Below are 6,669 nucleotides of genomic sequence, written 5' to 3'. Positions count from 1 at the left end.
CAGAAAAAGATGATGCAGGACACTGCAAAGAATGTTCATATAAACTAAATGGACAAAAATAAATATGAAAGTACCTCTTTTCTACCTCGTATTCTAAACTTTCAACAATAAATTACTATACTGTACAAGGGCCCAATAATTTTGCAATGTGTTTTTAAATCAAATAGTTACATAGACAGAGGCTTTGCAAAAATTATTTGTCTGGGGCCCACATATCTCTCCATCTCTCGCTTCGGTCTCTCTTGGTACAATTGGCCTCATTTTGTGCACTGCAGACAAGCTTTCTCCCAGAGGTAGGAGCATGACTCAGGTAGCTCTTGGGTTACATGCTTATCATTTGCCACCAAAGAGGTAAGAGAATAGTGTCTATTCCAGAAAACTCTGTAAAGAGATTCTGTTTTAGCTTGGATGATGTGCCCACTCCTTGAACCAATCACTGTGTCCTAAGGAAGGTGGGCAGTGACTGGTCTGGCCTAACTCACCAACTAAAATTCTTTGCCAGAGGCAGCATTAGCATGATCGACAGTCCCCCCAGATCCACAGAGAGGGAGGGAGGAGCTGGGAAGGGGCTGGAGATGTTACCAAAGAAAGAGGGGTGCAAGATAAACGAGAACAACAGATGCCCCTACCAAATAAAGGTGGAACAGGAACCTGGAAAGGCAAATGGTCTTTATTCAATAACCAATATGGAGGAGTAAAATAAAATTAAATACCTTGTCCAGTAATCTATAGAGTTCATAAAGTATTATTAAGCAAAGGCTCTACAAAATAAAACTAGGAAAATGTAAGAGGAGTCTGATTTATATATTCCAAATTGGCAACATGAGACATGTACCCAGATCAAAATAATACAATTAATGCATGTAACTTTTCACTTTTACAAGAAATAAATCTTTAAATTTAATATTAAGAAACTGTAGGAAGGGAGCAGATGTAGCTCAGAAGTTGAGTGCCTGCTTCCCATGTACAAAGTCTTAGGTTTGATCCCTGGTACTTCCTAGAAACAAACGAAAACAAACAAATGAAAAAGCCAGCTCTCATTGAGGAGCAGATGCAGCTGAGTGGGTTGAGCACCAAGTTCGCATGTATGAGGTCCTGGGTTCAATTCCCAGTACTTCCTGAAAAGAAAGAAAAGAAACTATAGGAACACAAATACATTATAAATATTCAAACAAACATGGCCCTTAGAAACAAAAATAAGTGTCTGAAATATTCATCTGTATAGAAAGTTTTTCTGTGTCATTTAGTTATTGTCAGAATAATTGTCCCACTGATGATAAAATGCCCTCCTTCTGTCAACTAACAAAAAAGTCACACAAACAACCAATACAAACAAAAATGGAAAAAAACACAAGTTCTGCTGCAGATTTTGCTAAAGCTTTCAGAACTGATGTTTGCATTTCTAAAATATGATGAACTATTTATAATTGCAGCCTTTTTAGAATTCAGCATATTTAAATGCTGCTACCTGATTTTATAAGCTGTGGTGGTTTGAAGCTGTATGTACCCCAGAAAAAACATGTTCCTAAAGGTAATACATTACAGTGAGTGGAAACCTATTCTAAGTGCCCCAGCTCAATCATGTTGGGTCTTAATCCTATTACTGGACTTTTTAAAAAAGAGAATGAAATTCAGATACAGAGAGAGAAACAAGAAGCTGAAATGAAACCTGGAAGAGAAGGAAGAGACCAGGAGATGCTGCCATATGCCTTGCCAGGTGACAGAGGAACCAAGGATCACAGCAGCCAGCGCCAGAACACCAGTCTTCAGAGAGAAAACATCACCTCGATAATAACTTGATTTGGACATTTTTCCAGCCTGAAAACCACAAGCAAATAAATTTCCCTCATTTAAACACAGAACCATTTCATGGTATTTGCTTAAGTAGTCTAGGAAACGAAAACACAAGCCAAAGGATTTAAGCTAAAATAGCAAAGCAACATGGATAGAACAGTCAAACCCAGACCAGATGGCTCTTTAATGCTAGAGAAGTACACTGGTGGTAATATGGTATTATCTGAGAATCCAAAAAAAGCACTTCAAAAATCTCTCCATATCCAAGAGTCTTAGTGCCTGAAACTCCATTGTTAGCCATCAGGAAAGATAGAGGGCAGATGCTGCTTTTGCCTGCCGAGCAGCTATTCTCCCTTTGGGTAACAATACCCTGATCTTCCCTAGGAAATCACCTGTCCCCAGCTCGGCTTGGAGGAGTTTAGTGGAGTTGATTCCAACCCCAGAGTGGAGGTGGGCATGAGATCAAGCAAGCAGAGTCTCGACCATTCAGAGTACTGACCATAGTGGCCAGTTAAGGGACAGACATATAATCCAGTGAAATCCATTTATGGGATTTGGATGGAAGCACTGAGACAGAGCCAGCTGGCAGCAAGGGTGCTAGAAGCCTGCATTGCCCAGGGCGCTGCCCCTTCGTCCTCGCCTTCTCCCCTACACCAGCCACTGGGGGGCTGGGATTAGGCAGTGCTGTTGCAGGCTCCTGACCGGGGTCCTCAGAGCCAACCAGTGCAGCTCCCCATCCACATTCTCTGGCTTTCGGAGAGCCATACATATTAATGCTCATGAGGAGACAGTCCGAGTTTGTGTGCGTCTTCTAATTCCACTCCTACCTTACTTTGGAATCACTTCATGTCAGCCTGCAGAGGGACCCCGCATGATGCGGCATGTCCAAGGCATTGGGGATACACCAATAGACAAGGTGGATGAAAACCTTCTCTCAGGGAGCATCTACTTCCTGTTGGGCAAGAAAAAAAGAAAACCAATCAATCAACAAGTAATTTCAGGCAGTCGTAATGCTGTGAGGAAATATAAGGTGTGATGGCCACCGGGATGCCTCAGAGGGGTGGTCATTCCAAAATCTTGGGGCAGAGAACTCCAGGTCGTGAAGCCGGAACAAGCTTGGTGTATCTGAGACATGGGAGAAAGTCAGTGGGGGGGTGTTATTTTCCTATTGTTGCTTAAAAACAAAACAAAACACCACAAACGTGGTGGCTTAAAACACAAATGTATTATCTTAGTTTGGAGGTCAGAAGCCCAAAATCACTGGACCAAGAGGTGTCAGCAGGGCCCTGCTCCTTCTGGAGGCTCTAGGGACAATCCGTTTCCTACCTTTTCCAGCTTGGAAAGGCCACCTGCTGTCACTGGCTCCTGGCCTCTCCCTCCAGCTTCTAAATCAGCATCTTCAAAGCTCTGACTCTTCCCTCCTGCCTCCCTCTTACAGGGTCTCTTGTGATTATTTGGGTTTACTTGGATAATCCAGGATAATCTTCCCATCTGAAGATCCTTAACTTAATCATACCTGCAAAGTCTCTTTTGCCATGGAATAGAACATAGTCACAGGTCTGGAGACTAGACATGGACATCTTTGTGGGGCCATGATTTTGACTAACACAGAAGGAGGAACATGGTGGGGAGTTTGACCTTCATTTTGCTAAGTGGGATGGGAAGCTATCAGGGTGGGGTCTGACCTGAAGTAGTGATGCAAAAGTAGAAGCAAGGCATTTTAGGAACAATAAATTTATCAAAACCCTTGGTTGAATTAAAATGTTTCTGTTTTTGTTTTTATCCAGATAACTCTAGAAATGAGAACCAAACTAGTTCATTTTCTCAAAGGGCATACCCTGTGCATTGTGACTTATGATTAGCCATATTAATTGCCTGTTAAATATACCTTAGCTTGATCGTAGATGTTAAATGTCGGTTTATCACCAGCATCTGTCCTTTTGTGAAATCAATATCAGAATACTTGCACCCTTTAACACATTCTTTATAAAATGTGTAAATTCTAAAAACTACTTAAAGAGGAGTGCTATATTGCATGCAGATAATCATAAGTTTGTGCTTGCCTCTGCAGATTACTAAAGCAAATTCTTTCATTTTTTAAATGCCCTTTGATGTTTCAAGGAAGAAAACAGGGAACTCTGTAATCAGAGTGACTGATTTTAAGATCAGCCATAAGTAATCTGCAATCTTCAAAAGCCCTTTCAACATATTGCCATCTGGGTTCTAAATGGGAGAAAGACTGTGCCATTTTCTGTGACTGCTTCTATCCTTATCAGTGGCACTGTTTCTTTTTGTTGTGTCATCTTCTTGTTGGGCAGGCTGCACTATCTTTTGCGCTGGGCAGCTCTCCTTACGGGGCGCATTCCTTGTGTGTGGGGCTCCCCTATGCGGGGGACACCCCTGCATGGCAGGGCACTCCTTGTGCGCATCAGCACTGCGCATGGGCCAGCTCCGCATGGGGTTTGAACCGCGGACCTCCCATGTGGTAGGTGGATGCCCTATCCATTGGGCCAAGTCCACTTCCTCAGATGAAGTACTTTGTAAACTGAAAAGTCCATAAAGAGAAGTATTATTATGCATCATCCCATCACCACTCCCCATAGCTTGGTTTCCACTCTTCCTGAATCTTTAAAATTTTCATTTGTGGAAGAACTGTACCTTTCACATGGGTCTTTGAATGTCAGCCTTCTGATGTCCATGAAATGGATCCAGTGATGTTCACCACTTTCTACTTTTAAGTACATCAATACTTTCCTTCAAAAGTTAACATTCAAATGCAAAATGTGCTTTCTCCAGTAATGTAGTTCTAAGGTTTTCATTTCTCCATCTTTTTCTGCTTCTAAATTCATACTTTATAAACTGGAACTCAGATGCAGTAATAATAACTGTACTCTATTTTTTTTAAGATTAATTTCTTTATTATTTCCCCCTTCCCCTCCTCCTGCCCTGCTGTTTTTGCTGTCTGTGTTGTCTTCTCACTTTCTCTCCTCTAGGATTCAATCCAGGAAACCTCTGATTGTGAGAGAGGTTCCCTGTCTATTGCGCCACCTCAGTTCCTGGTCTCTGCTGTGCTTCACCTTGACTCTTCCCTTGTTTCTCTTTTGATACGTCATCATCTTGCTGTGTGACTTACTTGTACAGGGCACCGGCTCACCACGCAGGCACTCGTGCGGGCACTGGCTTGCCAGGCAGGCATGCTTTCTCTTCTTTTTTTTCACCAAGAGGCCCCAGAGATCAAACCCAGGTCCTCCCATATGGTAGGTGGAAGCTCTATCACTTGAGCCACATCCACTTCCCTAACTGTACTCTTTAAAAGAAAAAATAGATTTGAAGCTATAATGCAACTGGGAATTATTTATAGAAGTCAATTTAAGGATGTAGTTAGCTGATTAGCATATTTATGCTTTACATAATAGAGTTCGGAAAGGCTTTAAAGAGCATTAGGGATGAGAGAGTTTTAAGTATATAAATATATAAACTAATGCTACTATCACCCCAAAGGCCAAAGCTAAAATTGTAATAGTATCTTTCAGCATCCATCCATGCCCATGGACTACAAAGGGCCAGTTTGCGGATGGTTTATCTGATTATTATCTGCTCTGAATTCAACATGACACTCTCGCTCCATCATTCTTTTGTTTTCAAGAGTTCTCAGCTGGGAGTATATCAAATGCCGTCTAGCATTAGGGCCACCTTCTCTCAGGGGAGAGGCCGCTGCTCTGTCTTCTCTACTGAGGCCTGAATAGAAATAAATCAGCCATTCAAGACGTCTAATCAGTTGAAAGCTTATTCCCTGAGCGATGACCTCAATCCCACAGTGAATGGGAAGCAGATTAGCATATTGCAGATCCCAGGGCTCCAGGCATTGTCTGGTAAACAAAAAGAAATTAGAAGCACAGGAGAAGGTGACCAATGCCAAGACAAATTAATGTGGTGTGTGTGTTAATGTTTATCTCTGTTTAAATAAAGATTCTGGAGACAAGTGGTGAGTCAACTGTAAATAAATGGTTAGACTGAGCGCAGGGTAGAAGGGGGTTGGCTCATTCAGCAGAACACAGGAGGTTTGGATTGTGCGGGTGAAAACGTCATTGTCCCTGAAAATAAAGATGACTTCCTCCTACCACCAGGACTTTGTTACCTATCGCTTTTGCTTTTAGTGAGGTCTCAGTCATACTGTAGATATATGTATAGCTGAAAGAAGGGAGAGAAACACAAAAATGAGACCAAAGTAGTCAGAGGAACATGTGAAATGAAACGAAGATCAGCAAAATCCACAATGTGGGCAACTCTACAGGACAAAACACCTCCAAAGTCTTCACTAAATAAAATGAAAGGAAAAAGTGATTAGAGAAAGGGGAAACCTACAGAATAAAAGGGATTTATGAAACATATCAAGGAAATGTAATAGGTGGGTCCTGCTTTAATCTTGACTTGAATAATAAATAATAATAATATATATATAATAATAAATAATAAATAAGTGTTAAAAAAATCTATGAGACAATTGGGGAAATTTGAACACTGGATATTTAATGAAATTAAGTCTTGTTTTTCAGAGGTACATATTGAATATTTATAGATGAAATGATATGATGCCTAGGATTTGGTTCAAAATATGAAACATGATTGGTCATGAGTTAATAATTGTTAAGGTTAGGAAATGGGCTTATGAGGGTCCTTTATACTATCCTCTCTACTTTTGTATGTATTTGAAATTATCCATAATAAAATATATATTTTTAAATGAACAGGCTTTGAATAATAAAACAAAATTTTCTTGTTATAAATACACTATATGAATGGATTCAAAATATGGAATATACATCAACAGAATATTATTCAGTCATAAATTGAATGAAGTTTTGATACATGCTA

The 6,669-nt window shown here is 40.6% G+C and overlaps 1 long non-coding RNA gene across 3 annotated transcripts in view; it reads right to left on the bottom strand.

Annotated features, from left to right (window-relative positions):
* Positions 1 to 671: 671 nt before the first annotated feature.
* The window catches only part of LOC139439612 (uncharacterized), a 29,188-nt gene continuing 23,190 nt past the window's right edge, over positions 672 to 6,669 (bottom strand). For all 3 annotated transcript variants that reach the window (XR_011649557.1, XR_011649558.1, XR_011649559.1), the window contains exons 2-4: positions 2,622 to 2,746; positions 1,670 to 1,818; positions 672 to 1,118 (exon numbers count right to left, since the gene is read on the bottom strand). This is a non-coding gene — a long non-coding RNA (uncharacterized lncRNA). The remainder of the gene's footprint in view (positions 1,119 to 1,669; positions 1,819 to 2,621; positions 2,747 to 6,669) is intronic.

Source organism: Dasypus novemcinctus, chromosome 9 (assembly GCF_030445035.2).
Source record: "Dasypus novemcinctus isolate mDasNov1 chromosome 9, mDasNov1.1.hap2, whole genome shotgun sequence".
Classification (NCBI taxonomy): domain Eukaryota; kingdom Metazoa; phylum Chordata; class Mammalia; order Cingulata; family Dasypodidae; genus Dasypus; species Dasypus novemcinctus.
The sequence above is the reverse complement of the archived record's forward strand: the minus strand, read 5'-3'. Positions and strand labels throughout refer to the sequence as shown.